This window comes from Capsicum annuum, chromosome 4, assembly GCF_002878395.1.
Source record: "Capsicum annuum cultivar UCD-10X-F1 chromosome 4, UCD10Xv1.1, whole genome shotgun sequence".
Classification (NCBI taxonomy): domain Eukaryota; kingdom Viridiplantae; phylum Streptophyta; class Magnoliopsida; order Solanales; family Solanaceae; genus Capsicum; species Capsicum annuum.
Window position 1 is genome coordinate 212,789,895 of NC_061114.1, and position 20,866 is coordinate 212,810,760.

At 34.4% G+C, this 20,866-nt stretch overlaps 1 pseudogene; it reads left to right on the plus strand.

Annotated features, from left to right (window-relative positions):
* Positions 1–18,165: 18,165 nt before the first annotated feature.
* LOC107869505 lies at positions 18,166–19,544 on the plus strand (annotated as a pseudogene).
* The last annotated feature ends 1,322 nt before the right edge of the window (positions 19,545–20,866 follow it).

The following is a 20,866-nucleotide window of genomic DNA, read 5'->3' on the forward strand; positions in this document are numbered from 1 at the left end:
TGTATTAGTTTCAGATCCCAGATATTCAGGCACGATTCAGTCTGTAGGTGCCCTGTGCATCGCCCCAGTATCTTAGTGTAGTAAGCATTATTAGAGGGACACATGAGTGTCCCAAGGGGGAGATGCACTATAACCCCCAAACTATAATGATCTAAACTTTTCAATTTTTTTTGGCATAAGAAATTCAGTTTGAGGTAGTGGGTAGTCATATTTTACGCTCTAGTTCCAACCTCATCCATAAGCTATGTACTCAAGGGCTCAGTTCAGTTCGTGTATCTCCTTTCAGACTCATTTATGTTCTCATGTTCCGTTCAAACATGTTCAGTAAGTGATCTTATATTTATTAGTGTTCTCCTCTTAAGGTAGCATTCTTTGTTAGATCTACTCAATCTCATGTTCAGTTACAACTATAATCTTAAGTATCAGTTATTGTTAAATATTCAGTCACGCATTTATTAACCAATTCAATCATGTATTCCATGCATCAGTTATGCATGTCCAGCATATAAATTCAGTCTATCAACAGTTCTCAGCTTAACTAGCCACATTAGAGGACGAATGTTCCCAAGGGGAAGATATTGTAACACACCGAACTTTTTCCTAGCTTAAATTCGCTCCTAGAATGTCAAGAACTAGCTTAAAAAATGAATACCATTTTATCACTAGGTAATTTTCAAGATTTCAACTTTCCATTGCGTAGGAAATTGCATAAGCTTTCCATCGATATAAAATTTGCCCAAATCTGACACCCGAGCGAAGAGTTATGGCATTTTAGTAAGACAGTGTGCCACCCAAGCCATCAGCACGTCGCGGAGCTAGACAAAATAACAATTGTCAAAATCCAATGAGCCTCTGCAACCATGGTGCGTTGCGCCAAGGCTTAAAATGGAAATGGTCATTTTCCAGTGTTCTAACGTGTTGCGGTGCCCTTTTAGTTTGCATCTAAGGTGGCAACGCGATACCACCACGTCGCGCCACCAACTAGTTTCCCAGTCGTCCACTTTCCAGTGAGCTGGTGCAATTTCACCTCGTCGCACCAGCATGTAAAATCGGGATCTTGTTTAGGTTCCGTTATTTAATTTTAGGGACCATTTCATAATTTCCCAAAGCCTTTAATAGCCTAAATACAGGATTTATACCCTTAATAGCCAAAATTGCTCATTATATTCACTATTCCTTAAGAACAAAAGTATTCTCTCTCAAATTAGCAAACCCTAGTCTCAAGAAATCAAGGTCAATTTGAAGATTCCCTCCAAGAACTCATCGAATTAAGGTATGTTAGATGTTTATTCATGGGTCTCTTCTACCCATGAAGCCCAAGAATCTCTTTTCAAAGTACAAGATTGTGTATTTATGAATTTTCATGATTTACCTAAATTAAAGTTCATGTTTATGTTGTTGTTGGATGTTGATTCATGTTTTAGATTACAAGTTCCATGATTTTATCCTAGTATGTGATGATTTACATGATGTTCATGATAAATCCTTCAAGTTGCAAGTTCATTGATGTAGCCATGATACCTAGATATAGTAAATTGTTGTATAACCAAAGCATGTTCCCTATATGGTTGATAAAATACCTATGTGAATGAAGTATTGCCATTATAACATGTCAACACGAGATCCCCATTTATGTACAAGTTAATGCATGCTAAGTGTTTGATGAAAGGCCTTAGTGAATGAATGATGACATCCTAATATGCATTCCCGTTCATGTACAAGTTCATGACTTCCAAGTGTTTGAAGAAATGCCTCATTGATTGTATTATGAACGATAGACTATTGTCAAGTTATTCAAAAATTATCATGCTTTATATTATCCATGCTATTGAGTCCTGGGGGTATTTAATACTCGATAATTTAGCTGATTATCAAGAGCCAGTGTCAGTTTTAAGATAATCTCAGTCATGCCATGATCAGTATAATTCAGTCAGCTACAAAACTTAGGAAAACTTAGTAATCTCGATATCTGACCAATCCAATTTCAGTAATCAGTTCAGAAACTCAGTGGCATTCAGTCAGATAACAGAATTCAATAGTATTTTGTCAGTCAATGGAACCCAATAAACTCAGTTAGATCAGCTAGGTAACATGATCAGTAATAGATTCAGCCAGTCTAGTACAGTTTAAGAGTCAATTCAATGTCTATTCAGTTGGGAGTAGGATTCAGCACCGAGCGAGAGCAGGGATGATGACTTCCCCGTTAGTTAGGCAGAGTCATTAGTAACAGTCTCTATACTCCAAAACTGCATAACCAGTACAGGATGAAAAGTCATTCGTTAGATTAAGGCTTGGCTACCTCCTAGGGGTCACCCGTCAGATTAGGCTTAACTTCCTGTTCAAGGTCACCCATTAGGTAGGCTTGACCATAACAGTGTCTTTACTCGTGGAACGGTACTTACACCCTTCTAGATGGGATTATAAGTTGGAACCTACTAGTTCAGATTTGGGGTATATCGGTTAGATGATTATTTCCCACAGTTTCAGTTTCAGTCTTCAGAAAAGAACTTAGTTCAGAATTTCAGAAATCAGGACTTTCAGATACAATCATTCAGCTTAGTAAAGAACTCAGATACTTCTACAAATTCAAGATTATTACATACAGTCAATCAATATCAGCAGATTCAGGGATCACCTGCTAGATCGGCCTGATCTCAGGGGTCACCCGTTAGATAGGATTGACCCCACAACAGTTATCAGTAATCCAGTACTAGTAGATTTAGTTATCAGTATTACAGTGTCAGTAAACTCAGACAATAGTTAAACAGTATTTGGAACTCAGTATTTAGTGTCATTACGACTTCAGTTACAGTTATGTACTCATGCATGTATTCTAATCAGTTATGGTCACGTTACTTACTCAGTTATAATTCATGCATATGAACCCTTGCATTTAGCCTTACCTTATCTAGCATACCAGTATATTCAGACGCATGGGCTCTCGAGCACCCTTAGCAGTTCAATTTCAGCCAACAACAGTAGACTTAGCAGTGAGTCCTCATCATTCGAGGATGTTTCTTATTTTATTATTGCATTATATTTAGTATTTCAGTAGTTGGAGAATTGTCCCATCAACTCCATAGTTCAGACAGATTAGAGGCTTTTCAGACTAGAGTATTTTTAGAAAGTTATTTTAGTTTTGGTATTGTTATACCTTACACAGTTGTATTTCAGTTTTGAACCTTATGGCAAGTTTTTGCCAAATTTTTGCATTATACAGTATTATTATACAGTTATTGCAGAAGGTACCAGTGATGGGTTAGCTTTTGGTCCTTCAAGATTATGAGCACCGTGTAGCATCTTGGGTTCAAAATTTGGGGTGTTACATATGATTTGTTTGGTTTGGGTTGGTCTCGGTTTTAGACCTATCCTAAATTCATTGAATTTTAAATACTCTATCTTGTTATATGCTAGGAATTCAGTCAACACGGGCTGCATATTGGTTGGTTGGATTGGGCATACGGGGCGGCCTTCGATTTGGGTCAAACTTGAGATACCCGCTACAACTAGGCCCTGGTTTGGGTCATATCAATTAAACTGGGTTTTAACCATAAAAATAAATGCTTTTAGTATAGATAGAACATTACTCTTAGAAGATAACAAATGAGTCCAGGTTACTCTTGTGTAGTCATCTACCATGGTAAGAAAGTACTTGTAGTGATTATAGGTATGTGTATTATAGGATCCCCATATATCAATATGGACCAATTGAAAGGGGGTAATGGAATGGATAAAATTGTGAGGGAATAAAGTTCTTTGTTGTCTTGCTATTGGACATACTGAACATCTAAAAGGTTGTCTAGTAGATAGTTTATCAGGTAAAGTTGATATGGATTGTAATTTATGAAAAAGAATATGACCTAAACTTTGGTGCCATAGTGCATCTAATTTGTTGGTAACACAAGAAGAATTGTTAGAAATAAAGAGGGAATTGATGTCATCATTGATGAATGAATTACAGGAAACATAACTACTGGGAAATATAGTATTATTGGAAATAATTGAAGTATCATTACATTCACTACCGGAGTTACTAGTACAAGTAAGAGAATCAACAGATGGGAATGTAGATGTTGGCGTATTAGTTGTAGACAAATCTTGATGCAGAAAATATAGTCCACTAGAAGCTTTACCAATCTCTAGTGGCCTTTTCAAAGGAGGGCCCTATAGAAAGCAAGAATAAGTAGTGATGAAAACATGGCATTGAAGTTGAGTTAATAATTTATGGAGACATATCAAATTAAAATGAAATAAAGGAACAATAAGGACATTATGAAGTATGTTGACACCTAATTTTTACCCTCCACGACTAAATTTAATCATAGGTTTTTTTAATTTTTAATAAAATTGAAATATTTATTTCATCCAGATAAATGCGCTCTAAAATATTTATTAGGATTGATTTTTTCATTTAATTGACGATTATGCATTTTCATATTTACAATGCGAAATTGTATAAATTTTGTTACTTAAATGAACATTTTTATCAAAATTGATTTTTTACTGATCAAGCTTGAAAATTAATTCCAACGGGTAAAGTCTTGGTTTAAAATTTAATTTACTCTCAAAAATAATTTATTTGGAGAAATACTTGTTTGATTTTATTAAATGAAGAAGCCGAGATTAAAGGAAGAATTAATTAATATCGAATTTCAATTCAATTTAACTAATCTATTAAATTTGATTATAATTGAAGCTAAATTGGCCACAATTGCAATGCAATTGACCAATTAACTTTTAATTTGATCATAATTTAAATAGAATAGGCTAAATCTCAATTGAAATCATTTTTGAATAACCTTCTATCTAAATGAGATTTTTTTTAATAATTCCAAAAATTACCAAATTCCTAATTTAATTAGGGTTATTTTTAACCCAATTAAATTTAATTGGGGTTATTTTAACCCTAATTAAATCTAATTGGGGTTATTAAATAACCCCAATTTTTAACCCAACAACTTTAGCAGCCTTTAAATAACAACAATAACACAGCCCAACCCAAAAAATCCCAAGACCCGGCCTAATCCTCTTCAACAACAACAACAACCAAACATATAACAATAATTTCAACCGGCCCAATAGTTCGACCCGACCCAGCCCAGCACTAAGTCGTCTTTTCTCTTTCATACTATTAATAACAGCAACAACATCGCGACAACTCCAATAAACAACAACATCGATCAGCAACTAACAACATCAATATCGGCAAAACTGACCCATCAACAATTCTATACCAACAATGGCAACCCAAATCCACTCGTAACCATACCCGCGAACCCGTTCAACGTGCTTTGAAGAAGCTTCCAGAAGTTGGATAGCTTATACACCAACGATAATGGTATGGACTTGTATGATTTTCCACCTCACAACCTTATCCCAATCCATAGTTCAAAAATTCATAAAAAGAATCCCAAATTTGTCCCCAAGATAGATGTGGGAACTAAAATTGGTTCCCCATGGGTTTACTATAAATAGCTTGCTTTTAAGCTAAATGAAGGGGGTCTTGAAGGCTGAAAAATTAAGCTCTCAAGAAAAACCTTTTCTTTTAGTAAAGACTTTTTGTCTTCATAAAGGTCGGAGGTTAATCGGCGTTTTCAAGTCGACGACGACGATGTGTTCCGGTGGTTGTGAGTTCGATGCTAGTTCGTTGTTTTATTTTGCTGCTCTGAAACAGGTAACATTTTGTTTCCTTTAGTTTGATTAGTTCTACATCATCTCGCTATTCTATAGTTATGTTTCAATGACGTTGTTTGCTAGGAGTAGCTACAGATGGACTTGAAGGCCCTAGGTTTATTTATTAAAGATGATTGATTTTAACGTATTGATGTGTTTCGATTTCTGGTTTCGTCTTTCTTTTGTAAAAGTTTACCGTTCTTGATTCTCTCTCGATGATTTTAGTTTCATGTTTCTTTAAAGTTGGAATATTGTTCCCAGTAATTGTTTTCAAATGAATGCCTTGTGCATTAATCCTCTATTCATGATTATCGGTGTTTTCACCCATTTGGTTTCTATTGATTGAATATTGCTTGGTGTGGCATTTCGATTCATGTTCTCATCATATTTCCAGCCTACTGCTTAGTTCAGGGAGGTGCTTGTTGAAGTTCACTTTTGGTGTGTTGTTTGTAGTTTGAGTGTTTTTAGTATTAAGTGCTAATGTTAGAAACTAAATCATGACAAGGCCATCAACCCGATGACTCCTTAAAAATTATTTGGACTTTTGTAGATCTATTCTAAGAGTGTCGAAAGAGGACGAGGATGAGAGTAGTATGTCCTATCAATTCTCTTCTGCAGTTTGATGATTGTGCTTTTTTGGTATCAAAGCTTGAAAATTTGATTTCCATTTTCCTTTGAATTTATTTTTGGTATGTGATCGTGTTAGAAGGGTGAATGTAGTTGTATTTTGTAAAGTGCTGGATATTTGAGCACGTCGATTTTGGAGAGAACACCTCAAATTTAGTTGTCATTATGTTATGTGTGCAATTTGTCCATAGACTGAGGATTCCCGAGGATTTTTTCTTGGTCGATAACATCAAGAAAGGAGGGATGAGGTTATATTCATCTTACTAGATTACAAATATTGATTACGTAAAGAGTTGCCCGTCTTGTTCCTATTTTGTTTATGTTCTTGCCACAATTTAGAATTGAATGGTCACTAGTTTTCCAAGAAACTGTTGTGGTCTTGAGATCTGTTAGTGAGTTTGTAAGAAAATTTTATGATATTTTGGTTTTAAGTATTGTATTTCAAGCCTAATGTAAGTGTACATGCCCAACTTCTTGTAAAGAATGGGTTAATTTGTCAATCAAATGAGAGTGTGATACCTTTCTTCTTCTTTATTTTAGTGTTTATGATCTTATGACTCTTTGAATTATATCTAGGATGCCCGAAGAAAATAAGTATGGTTTTTTTTTATGACTATGTTCTGAGACTTTTGTTGCCTTAGTCCTAGTGTAAAGGTTATGAGCATAACATAGGTGTTCTAAAAAACATAGCTTTCATGTTTTAAGTTTAGCTGAAGATGTGTTAACAGATAAAAGTTTTTATGAACTATAAAATCCTTGTTCATGGTAGTGTTGGAAATGTTATAATAATCACGGTTCTGTTTGCATCATTTGTAATTAGATAGTGTAAATAATGAATTGTTTAATTAACTTTATGTTTCAGTTTTACCTTTGTCCTTCCTCATATTTTTGGCTCTCAGTTCTATTGGAATGCATTGCTAGTGTTGTGGATTAAAGACCCCAATCTTCTTTTGATTACTTGAAACGTGAAAAGCTAACCCTTTATGCAATATGAACTTGTTCATGATTATTTGGTTTGAATCAATTGCGTTTTCTATTTATTCCATCGAGTTAATTCCTTTTCTTTCTTTCTTTGGCATGGAAAATCTATCCGGGGTCCAAATGGACTTCCCTTTTCTTTGCATTCACAATGGTCCAATGAGGCCCACCACCTTCATCGATTCAAATCCTAGAGAAAGTCTAACAATCAAGCGCATGACAATTTAATACGAAAAGTCAGAAGAAGGCGGGTCGAAATCCATCTTTGAAGCGGTCAAGAGACTTGAAAGTCTTGTTTTTCATTTTATTTACTTATTTATTGTTGTATTTATTTATTTATTTTATTTATTCATTTGGGATTTTAAGCCAAAGTTGTAAACTTAATACAGGTAAAGCAAAACTCGAGCCAAAGGTTCGAGGAAAAATACTTTAGGACAGGTTATGGGCCAAACTCTCCATTAGATTAGACAGGGTTTATCGATTTGGACCCAATGGCCTAAATCCTTTACTTTCTCCCCTCCCTCCTCTTCTTTATGCTTGTTTGCTTTATGTTTTTGCGAACCTAGTTAAATCCTTAACTAAGTCGCTAAAAAATTAGTTTTGCATAAACATCAAAATATTCCTAAAATCACTTTCTTTTCAAAAATCAGTTTCTCTTTTTTCAAAGTTAGTCAAAGATAATTTTCAAATATTCCAAATAACCGCAAGTTAGCAGACATTTTAGGTGCCTTAAAATCTTCCTAAAACATGAATAGGAACCACTTACTCAGAATATTTAAATTTTAAATTATTTTTCTATTTTGGACCGTTTAAAGTATCTTATAAAGGTTTCTTAATTCCTTTTCAAAATTAAGTGGCAACTCTTCAAAATTCAAAATTTTTGCAAAACAAAATATAATATCAGAGTTGAAATAAAAAGATCCAGTGGATGTCATTTTTACTTATACCTTTGGGAAGGGTTATTAAGTAAGGACTATGTAATGATTGAATATTATGTAAGAGGTGCTTGTGAGGTGTCATGTGATTAGTTGCACTTGAATCAAGAATTTAGGGACTAGATTTTCCTAATTGAGAGAGAGCACAAGCATAAAATCAGTGCTAGATACAACATAACAGTTAAACAAACCTGCAAAAGCATTGAAAGCTGTATAATCATCAAATGTCCCTTCAGAAGTGGAGGTACTATTTTGCAAACTTAGAAGATACTGATAATGTTGGAACTGGTCATTGGTGAAACCACTGGGGATATTAGGAGAAAAAGCTTCTTCTGTAGATTTGTTATGTTGAACACATGAAGCAGTAGCTTTCTTGTTAGTAGTAAACTTGATGTCAACAAGAAAGCCATGTAACCTGTGACAACGATCAATAATATGGTCGGATCTTTTGCAATATTTGCAAACTGAACTTGATGTATCAGAAGAATTCCCTTTCTTATAGTCACACTAAAACCTTTGAGTATGTTTGGGATCAAAATTTATCTTCTGATTAAATTTGAAGTCATATGGAAGTTTAAGATTAGTTTTGGATTTAAACTGGAATTTCTATTTAGAAACATAAGGACTTCCTCTTCTGAAGGAAGTATAGGAATTGGTAGAAGCTGAGAATGCTGTAGAATCAGTGGATAAGGATGGGACATTAGGAGATGATTCCTTTTGATGCTCATCATGTTGTAACATAAAGTATGCTCTATTAATAGAAGGTAAAAGTGACATCATGAGTATATTAGTCTTACAAGAAGAGTAAGCCTTATTTAACTACTCAAAAATTGGAATAACTATTGTTCCTCCAATAGTTTGGGTAGGGCACCACTGGTGCAGACAGGGCGTACATAAGCTATGATTAATTCATCCCATAAGCTCCTCATTTTCTTAAAATAAGTGGATATATCGGATGAACCCTTGCTTGTTGAGTTGGTATCACATTGAATCTGAATGTATTTGGACCCATTGGATTATCCAAAATATTTATTTAGATCTCTCTAGATTTTCTTTGCTGTAGTATAGCCTATGAGACTAAGTGAAATATTACGGGATAAGGAGTTTGTAATCCAAGCAATGAGCATGTCATTGCAATGCTCCTAACCTAAGTAATAAGGAGAGTCCTCTATTGGTTTGAAGATTTCTTTCCGTAATAACTCTGAGTTTGTTCGTTGCAGACAAGGATACAAGCATACTCCTCCTCCAGGGAACAAAACCAATTCCATCGAAAAGAGGAGAAACAAGTGGAGTATTAGGGTTATTGGAGGGATGAATCTAGAAAGGGTGTGAGGGATCAATAGTGAAGGGACTGAAACCCTCAATTCGTGTAGATGTAGACGTAATTTCGTATGTTCAGCCATTTTGGAATCAGACAGCTACTCCATACCAATTATATGAATATACTCCATAGTAAACCAAGATTGACTATTCAAGGTATGTGGAATAGTGAAAATTGAGAAGCAAGGAAAGATAATACCGTATTTTTTCTAATAACTCTAAAGAATAAAAGCCTTGTTCAACAAGACGAGGTCAACTTCGAGACCACCAAAAATCTTCCTTGACTGACTGGAATGAGATAAAATGCCACCGAAAAAAGCTCAAATATGTACCTCAAATATCCGCAATAGACAAACCTAAGCAAATTTGACAAAAAAACTATCGAAATAACAAAACTTGTCGGAATAACAAAATTTGTTGGAACATGGAAAAAAATTCACCGTAGAATGCCTTCGAGGGTAGGATCGATCGATAGCTCATGAGGAGAACTATCTAGTTTGTTGCTATGATACCATGTTTGATGGAACATTCAACGAATCACTATGTATTAATCACTGAAAACCCTAACCAAAAAAAAAAAAAAAGAGAAAGAGAAGAGGAAAAGGGAAAGTTACTTTTATTATGTCTACCTTCTAGAAATATCTGGATTCTTTGTTTATATACAACATGAAAATGGAATGTGACTAAAATGTATATTACATTAAATGGGCTAAGCTTTTAACCCAGATGGCCCATTCTTCATGCTAACAGAGTTTCGCACAGACAACAATATGGATCATCAACTTGCATTTCATTTTAAGGAGTCTATCTTTGATAAGTAATCTGTCAAAAATATTATGGATCATCAACAATTATTGAACAAGTTTCTATGATCGGGGTAATCTCGTAATTCTGAAGGGGTGGAGATGATGGGGTCGGTCCATAGATTATACTTTCTTTTTTTTTGCCGTATTTTGCTCCAAGGGTTAAAGGGAGATAGTGCATCAAGTTGTTCACAAGGGCTAACTTGATCCTCTTTCTCAGAGATCTCAGATGAGGAAATCCTGGGAGAGCCGCCGACTCCAACTACCATCCATGTATGATCCATACTAGAATTGACCAACTACCCATCCTAACTTTTCTACGTTCTTGACAAACCATCTTTATCTTAGTAGAGTCTTTCAGTGGCACGTTTTGATCGTCTTCCCCATTACTTAGAAAAAGTGATCCACCGGTTTGCATCTTCATTTTAAGTAGTCTATCTTTGTTGAATAATCTGCCAAGAACTGTCAACCACGCTATGAATCTATGTCTTGGCTGAGCAACATAAGTCCACAATAAGACTTTCTATTTCTATCCTCTTATTTTCACCCACGAGTTACTGATGATAGCTATAGCTACTAGTGATGTATCTATACTCCATTTTTTGTTAGTCCTTATATATAAGCAGTCTGAAAGTATCAGCTTATCATCCTTTCTTTCTATGAATTGTTTTTTCTTTAATACCAATTACTACCCACAGGTACTCTACGTGTCCAAATATAGTTGTCACTCTTCATATATATTCCATGATGAACCCATACTACCCACAATGAGTTCCTTATCCAAACTCAGTTGGCAAAGCAATTTACCTACTGATGCCACATTCCATATCGCACATTCTTTCACATATTATCACTAATTAAAATAATATACTATATAATTTTATTGATAGAACTTTAGTAACTGTCTGTTCTAAGTAGGTATGGTCGTAAAAAACTGTCCTTGGGGACTATGTTAATTATACTCTTACTTTGAATCAAATAAACAAATTAGGATAAGTTCATGTTCAATGTTCATCACAATAAAAAATGTCACAAAGTATTTTAAGGGTATTTGATGTTGATTACTACACTACACAAATTACATTCCATTGTGGGCCTCATTGCTAGCAACAAATTTAGGGGACTGTACTATAAAATTCTCTTTGATTCCAAACTTACAAGTACACCTACTCCAACATAATCTTTTATCCTTCCAAAATTAAGGTCATCAAATCTTCAAATTAAACTATACAACACGCGATCTTATATTATTTTTAAAAGATGCCAATTACGGTGCACTTTTTTTCTTTAAAGATTAAAATATTTAAATCTGAGTACATATTTGATCGTTATACTATTTGTCTCGAAATTTAAAGAAGAGTATATTTCTTCGCAGTATATACATATGTCTAATATAATTTACTGTGACTTTGGTATTACTTAGTATTTGTACTGCATTAATTTTGATTGTTACTTAAATTTTATAGTATGTTTTGTCAAGTTTTGTTGTTAGATTACGATGAAAAGTCTGTTACTTAAATTTTATTGTCTGTTTTGTTAAGTTTTTGAGGTTCGATGCTTGTGAGGGTAGTTTTGAGAAGTTGAAGGATAAGTTGATTTCTATGTCAGTTTAGTTTTGATCCTACCCAAGGGTACTGATGTTTTTTTTGTGTTTTGTGATGCATTTCGTGTGGGATTGAGTTGTGTTTTGATGCAGCATGGTAAGGCCGTAGCCTATGCTTCCAGGAAGCTTAAGGTTCATGAGAGGAATTATTTGACTCACAATTTAGAGTTGGCGACTGTGTTTTTTCCTTTAAAAATTTTGTGCCATTATCTATATGAGGTGCATGTGGATATCTATTCAGATCAAAAGAGCTTGCAGTATATGTTTACGCAGAAGGAATTGAATCACAGGTAGAGGTAGTGACTCGAGCTATATAAAGATTATGATATGAGCCTTCACTACCATCCAGATAAAGCTAACGTTGTTGCTGATGCTCTTAGCAGGTTATCTATGGGGAGATTATATTATTTTGTTAAGGAGAAGATAGGGGTGGTGAAGGATATTCACAGGTTGTCTAACTTGGGATTTCATCTTTTGGACTCTAAGGATGGAGGAGTGATCGTTCAGGAAGTTGTAAAATTATCTCTTGGTGCTGAGGTGAAGAAGAAGTAGGCTTTGGATCTCATACTTATGTAGATTAAGGATGATATGGGTCAGCAAAAGGTTATGGCTTTTGAGATTGAGGGAGATGACATCTTGAGGTATCAAGATAGGTTGTGTGTTCCTAATGTTGATAGGCTACGGGAAAGGATTTTGACTGAGGCTCATGAGTCCAGATATACATTTCATCCAGGTTCAACTAAGATGTTCATGACTTGAAGGAAATATACTGGTGAAATCATATAAAGAGGGATGTGGCAAATTTTATTCCTAAGTGTATAGTTTGTCAACAAGTCAGGGTTGAACATTTGAGGCCTGGTGGCATATCTCGAGAGATAGAGTTGTCCATATAGAAGTGGGAGGTGATCAATATAGATTTTATTATGAGTCTTCCATGGTCTTGCAATCAGTATGGTTTGATTTGGGTTATTGTGGGCAGGATGACTAAGTCTGCTCATTTTTTGCCTGTGAGGACTAACTACTTAGGAGAGGATTATAAGTTGTACGTTTAGGAAATTGTGAAGTTTCATGGTGCACCAGGGTCCATCATTTCAGACCGAGGTATGCAATTTTCAAGTCACTTTTATCGTTTGTTTCAAAAAGGCTTGGGTACACATGTGAGCCTTAGCACCGCTTTCCACCCACAAATAGATGGAAAAGTAGAGCATACTATTCAGACTTTGAAAGGTATGCTAAGGGACAGTGTGATTAATTTTAAAGGTAGTTAGGTTGATCATTTTTCTCTTATTGAGTTTGCATACAATAATAGTTATCATTCGAGTATTCAGATGGCTCACTTTGAGGCTCTTTATGGTAAGATGTGTAGGTCTCCTATTAGATGATTTGAGGTTAGTGAGACTAGGTTGTTTTGTCCTGACTTGGTTCAGCAAGACATGGAGAAGGTGAAGGTTATTAGAGAAAGACTTAAAACTGCCTAAAGTCGTCAAAAGTCTTATGTAGATGTGAGGTGAAGAGAGTTGGAGTTAGAAGAAAATGATTGGGACTTCTTAAAGGTGTATTCGATGAAAGAAGTCATGAAGTTTAGGAAGAGGGGGAATCTCAGACCCTGAAATTCCCCAAGCTTTGGACCTTGAAATTTCCTTGAGCCTTGAGTTCACTATCTTGTTGATGACTCACTATACAAGTCGTATGGTGTGGTTATGGGTCTAGGGACCCAATTCGTAACCAAACCAGTGTGTTATTAGACAAGTTCTGTACTGGTTATGAGAGACTTCTCATGATTTGTGTGATCATGTGATGAGTTGTTAGGGTCTAGTCGTATGTTGACCATTGTCCAAGCCCTTGGTGTTCTGTGTTGGTCAAGACTAGACCATACAAGTCGTATGGTCTAGTGATGAGTGGGACTAGGAAGTCATAAGTTGGACAGTGTGTGGTTTCCGATTCTCTGTCTTGGTGACGATTCAATGGTAAGAGTCGTATGTTGTGTTGACAACTCAATGGCTTGACTCGTAGCCACCTACAAACTTTTTACAGATTTTAAGCTGAGAGTATTGTGGATATTTTCCACCCTAAACCTTTAATACCCCACATCTTATAACATCTTTTGGTCATACATTACACACTTTACAAGATAAAACACTCTCTAAACTCTCTCTAAAACTTCTCAAGAAAGATTGGGCTAGAGTTTCTTTAAAGTGGTCATCTAAGAGCTTAAAGATCAAATTCTCTCCGTGAATATTTGTAACTCAGGCATATGACTCTTTCTTCATTGTTACTTCACTAAAATCATATGTTTAGAGCATTGATCATGAGTCATTAGTTGTGGATTTAAAAATCATGGTTGAGAGTTTGAATGTATAATATTGGGTATTGTTTTCTCATGGTTTAAATTGTGATTATACATGTTTTGATAATGGTTTTGCACATGTGGGTGCATGATAATTTGTGGTTTAATAAATGGATCATGTTTAACCCTAAATTTGATGGTTTTTGGTTTTGATAATAGTATGCCCTTAACCTATTTGTGAAATTGTCTATGAGAATTATCCTGTCTTATATGAATTGTGTTGTGAACTAAGGCTATGACCTAAGAATGTTAATGATCGGTAAATGGTTTTATGAAGGCCTTGTTGGCCATAAATTGATTTGAAATACTAAATGGGTTTGAGTCCCTAAATATTGAGTTGAATTATTGTCTTTGTTTAGACAATGGGTTCGAGTCCCAAGTTGATTAGTAATGGTTATGGGATATAGTACGCTTACAAGTGGGGTTAGTATGATGATACCAACGGAATGCCTTTGGTAAGTAATTGGATTAATGGTTGTGTATGTGTAATGAATTTTTTAATTAGGATTTAAAGCGGGATGTGTAACCGGTCTGAGAAAGTGACGTCCGAAGGACTAACACTGAAAATCATGCTAGTCGATGCAGGTGTCTATATGATTGAGAGGTTCAAGTCCCTCGAAAAAATATATGAATGTGAGGTTCGAGTCCCCTATATTGTGTACATTGGTGCCTAAGTCACCATGATTATGCCGGAAGGTTCGAGTTTCCCATAAAGGCATATACAAATATGGATTCTCTAGTTCGTGTAGATACACACACTGGGGCCCTTCCAGCTAGGGGAGATCTAGGCTCATATAGCCCGTGGGTGCCTTGTTATACGACGGTTATGCTACACAGTTCAGGTTAAGATTTTCAAACTTCATGCTAAGCCTTATTCCCTACCCCGATATGTGACATTATATATATATATATATGTGAGTGTGTGTATGTATGTATGTATGTATATGTATTTCATATTATATTATGCTTTGGATGTTGAACTAGTTCTGAACTATTGTCATGGTATTATTTTATTCCTCTATCCCTGAGTTATATGCTAGTACTCCAACCGCTAATCGTCTTCAGACGTTGTATTCCCATGCGATGCAGGCACCAAAATATTTTCTACTTTTTTCCTGTGTAGTGATCAGGTGCTCGAGTTGGTTCGTGAGTTGACATTGAAATGGTGATCTTCTATACTTCGAAAGGCTTCATTTAATAACCTTTATTTGCTATGTCTTAGACCTTGTTTAGACTTTATTTTTGGCTACTGTCGGGGGGCATGTCCCGATATTTTATTAATATTTAGTTTTGCAAAGGCTTTATTGGATTACTGTGGACTTGGGTGTCGTGATTTGGTTGATTGTTTTGGTTTGGTTGACTATTTTGGCGATGGAAGGTTGTCCGATTACCGATGAATGGTTTAGACATTTCATGAATTAACATTAGTCTTATTTTATGCTATCTTGTTAAATGATCGAAATTCATCTGATACTCGAGGTTGTTGTGCTAATTAGGTTAGGTGAAGGGGGTGATCTCCGATTTATGCAGTACTTGAGATACCCGTCACGGCCAGGCCCTGATTCGGGTCGTGACAAAGTTGGTATCAGAACCTAGGTTCATGGTCAATTAGGCGTCCATAAAGTCGTGTCAAGTAAAGTCTTTTTTATGGGTGTGTAGCGCGCCACACTTATAATAGAGAAACTATGAGACATTTAGGAATGTTTTTCTTTCTTGTTGTGTTAATTTTGAGCTATAGAGTCTAAGGTCTTGAATCCTTCTGATTTTTGTTTGCTCGTCTTTCAGATCATACCTCTAAGAAGATCTGATGTCTGTGTGTACTCTTCTATCCCGTATGAGGACAATATGGATGGAGCTCATCCAACTTCTGGGATCCAGACCTGGTCAAGGGTCGCTGCATCTGGTTGTCCTTGTGGAGTTTCACTTGTTCTCACTGATCCTACTCCTGAGGGCGACATTATTATGTATATGAGCCGATATACTACATCCTATATGCATAACATTATTATGTATATGAGTCGATATACTTAAATTTGTTATGTATATGTCGCGAAACAAACATTGATGGGATGTTTATTTCAAAACATATATATTACAGAGTTATGTATATGTTATGCATTAACAGTCATATATCAACCCATAACAGTATTATACATAGCACGGTTATATACATCAACCCATATGCATAATTCTATTATGTATATGTATTGAAACAGACATTTTTGGACTGTTGTATTTTCAGAACATATACATTATAGAGGTATGTATATATTATGCATTAACAATGTTGTATATAACACAATTCTGCATATGGTTCTGTTAGACAAGCTGAGGTGTATTTATTTCAACCTATATACATAAAATTGTTATGTATATGAAAGAATATTAGACATGAATACTAAGCACTGCTTTAAGTTTTCGAGTTTTGAAACTTTTTGTTTAAGTTTTGTTACATATTAAACTAATATTGGTTTGTAATGTATATTATTACTGGGGATGCAATTGCCAAAATTAATCCGAAATTTCTCAATCTCTAATTCTGATCATTGAAATTGATTTGTTGTTTCAAAATTTTGAGATGAAAAGCCATTACTGAATTTAAGGGATCCATTAATCACAATTCCATAAATATATAGTTAATTGTGCTATGTATTAAATGTAAATATTTTATTTTCTTAATTGTAGTTAAATTAGTTAGTTCATATACATAAGTAGTAATGTATATCAGCGTCCAGTTATGTTTAAGAAAAAATAAAATTAAAAAAAAAAAAAAAAAAAAAAAGAAAACTTGGAGAGATGGGTAATTAAGGAGCAAATAAATGGGATTTATGTTATTTACCCTTGAAAGTTTTAAGGAAAAATACGAGTCAAGTATTGTAGGATATCCGTTTCACCATGAAAATCATAATTTTTCGAAGTTGGAGTTGGAGTTGAAGTTGAAGTTAGAGTTGGAGTTGTGTTTGACCATTAATATAAATTAAAGTTGTTTTTAAAATTTTGTGAGAGAATTATGTGTGAAAAAAGTGAAAACAAGTTTTACTTATTTTCACTTTTCCAAATACAATTTCATATTGTATTTGAAATTCTCATGGCCAAACATAGACTATTTTCACTTTTTTCACTAAAGTAAAATAATTTTTCGAAAAAAAGTAAAAACTTTTCATGGCCAAACGATTACTAAATAAATTATAAACTTGACCCATTAATCACCAACTAAGAATAATTATCTAAAAATATTTGTTAATTAAATAAACGTAGTTACAAAAAATAGTTTAAAAAATTCCTTTTAAAATCTACGAGAAGAGTCTTTTATGGAAAAAGAGTTCTAACACTCAAAACGACCTAATGGGTTGTTACACAAATTAGTTGATCCTTATTGACTTGACACAAATATTTATTAGGAGCTTATTTTATCAAATTAATTTTATTAATTATGTCTTGAAAATATAAATTTAAATATATACAGTTTATGTAGTCGTTTAATGACAGAAGTAGTATTGGAAAAATATAATAAAATTCTCTTAATTTTATAAATGGAGTAATTAAATTAAAATAAAAAATTTTAACAAGAAAGACCAACTAAAATGAATGGGAAGGAGTATCAAGAGTCCATTTATAATTATTAAAGAGGAATTAGTATAGTCAACTGTGACAATTATTCTTTCTATTTGATTTTTTATGAATATATTTACTTGGAATACATGATGCGTTTACAGTTTTTTCAGTTTAAGCTTTGCAATGTGAGACAAAGCTCATTTATGGTTTACTAACTTAATTAAATATGAATAAATAAATAAATAAAATTCTACCCAATATCTATGTCAGTTTTTGCTCCGAATATACGGATAAAACCAATAGCTTTATATATGATCCTTCTAGAATAGAGGAAGTCTAACAACCTCAAAGATTCTCCACTCAATTTTGCCAAAAATTCGGACCATTTTCGTGTGAAAATAAGAAATTGGGCTAAAAATAGTAATTTCATCTCCATGCTTATACCCTGTAATTTTCTCATAAGTTTTTTCTATATATTCCAATTCCTATAGGTCTAATATTATGTTTTCTCCAACTTGGAGGTCTTCTTCATCCCCAAATCCAAGAGGCTTAGGAGAGTGGTGAATTTGATATGGCTGAAAAGGTTATGCATGCTGTTCAATACGATTCTTATGGTGGCGGAGCCGCCGAGTTGAAGCATGTGGAAGTTCCTGTGCCTACTCCAAAGAAGGATGAGGTCTTGCTAAAACTGGAGGCCACAAGCATAAATCCTATTGATTGGAAAATCCAGAAGGGCATGCTTCATCCACTTCTCTGTCCAAAGTTTCCTTTTATTCCTACCACAGACGTGGGAGGAGAGGTTGTAGAGGTAGGATCTAATGTAAAAAATTTTAAGAGTGGTGACAAGGTTTTAGCTATGCTCAATACCCAGAACGGAGGTGGATTGTCCGAATATGTGGTGGCTAAGGAGAGTCTGACCGTTACAAGACCCGTTGAAGTATCTGCTGCAGAAGGTGCAGGTCTTCTTATTGCAGGTCTTACAGCTCTTCAAGCCCTTGTCTATGCTGCTGGGGTGCAGCTTGATGGAACTGAACCTCGGAAGAACATTTTAGTTACGGCTGCCTCTGGTGGTGTCGGTCACTATGCTGTTCAATTGGCAAAACTTGGTAATACCCATGTTACCGCTACCTGTGGAGCCCGCAACTCTGATTTTGTGAAGAGCTTAGGAGCAGATGAGGTTCTTGATTACAAGACCCCAGAGGGTGCAGCTCTTAAGAGACCATCAGGCCCAAAAATATGATGCAGTCATTCATTGCACAGCAGGGATTCCTTGGTGTCAGGGGAAGGTCATCGATCTAACTCCTAGCGCTAAGGCCATGTGGACCTTTGCAGTAAAGAAATTAACCTTCTCAAAAAAACAGTTGGTGCCACTGCTTTTTGCTCCCAATAAGGCGAACCTTGAATTCCTTGTTAAGCTTGTAAAGGAAGGGAAACTTAAAACAACTATCGATTCCAAACATCCTCTCATCAAGGCTGAGGATGCTTGGAGCAGGAGCATTGATGGACATGCGACAGGAAAGATCATTGTGGAGCCATAGATATACCATATGTGTGTGGAATAAAAGGTTTGTGAGGCATCTATGTTGTGACCAATTAAACATATTCAGCTGTAATAATTTTCATTTGCCTTGTATGCATGCATAATTTGTCAAGAAAAAAGAACTTGTTTAATATATATTCATTTAAAATATTGAGAAAAGTCACTATTTCACTTATTCCCTCAACTTACTTTAGTCCTTCTAATAATATTTATCCTCTTAATAATTTTATAGTGAATTAAATATCATCCTAAAGATATAATACCACTCTCACAATAGAGAGTATATTACACTCGCCCACAAATCAGCGCCACATCGTTGCCACGTCAAAAATTATTTTAAAAAAGTGTCAATAGAAGAACCCATTAGATTACAAGAAAAGAAGTAATAAAGGAAAAATTTTAAACTTGTCAGCCCATGACCCTCAGCATGGAATCATGTAATAGACATATGGAAAAATGTAGTTGTAGGAGACTGCATACAATATATACAGGGTAATAAAAAATTAGATGCTGAAATTATGTATAGATATTTAGAAACATTTCTAGGAGAAAGTACTAAAGCATTTTGGGAAGCTTATAAAATAATATTCCCACAAGACTTTCAAGAATTAGTAGAACTAGGCTCAAATCCATACAATTTTGTAAATAAAGTACATACTCTACTAACAGACCAGGAGGATCCCATTAGTGGATTATTAGTATTACAACAAAGAGCTTTAATAAATTTAGAACAATTAACTATTAATCATTGGTCAAGAATTAAAGAATTTTTAAATGATTACTTTTATTATTGTACAATTAATGGGAACTCATTTGATCAGACTCTAGGAGCTAGATTATTTAAAAAATTATCAGGAGCTTTAGGAAGAGAGATAGAAGAAAAATGATCTAAAAGAGAAGGAGTAATACAAAACCCAAACAACCCATGATCAATAGGACAAAGAATACAACATGTAATGGATATATTACAAGAAAAATGTACAAATATACAGATACAAAAATAATTAAAAAGAAGTGATACAAATTTTTGTAAGACCATATATACTACACAACATTATGACCAAGATTATAAAAAGAAAAAATATAGGAAGGCATATAAAAAAGACTATCACCCTAAGAAGAAATATTATTTAAGAAGATCAACTACAAAGAAGCCATACTTAGATAAGAATCAACATGTAAGAAAATATAACACTGGTAGAACCTATAAAAATAAATTAGAATGTTTTACTTGCGGAAGTATAGAGCATTTAGCAAATACTTATCCAAAAAGAAATAATAGTAAATCTAGAAATGCACAATTAATAGAGGATGTAAATGAGAATTTGATAAATGTAGATGAATATATGTCAGATAATGAAAGTATATACTCTATCAGAAGTATGAGAATTTTTGAAGAAGAAAAGGATAATTTTGATTCTTCATACACTGGAGAAGACGAATTTATAAATGAAATAGGACTAGAAAGAACAAACACAGACCATC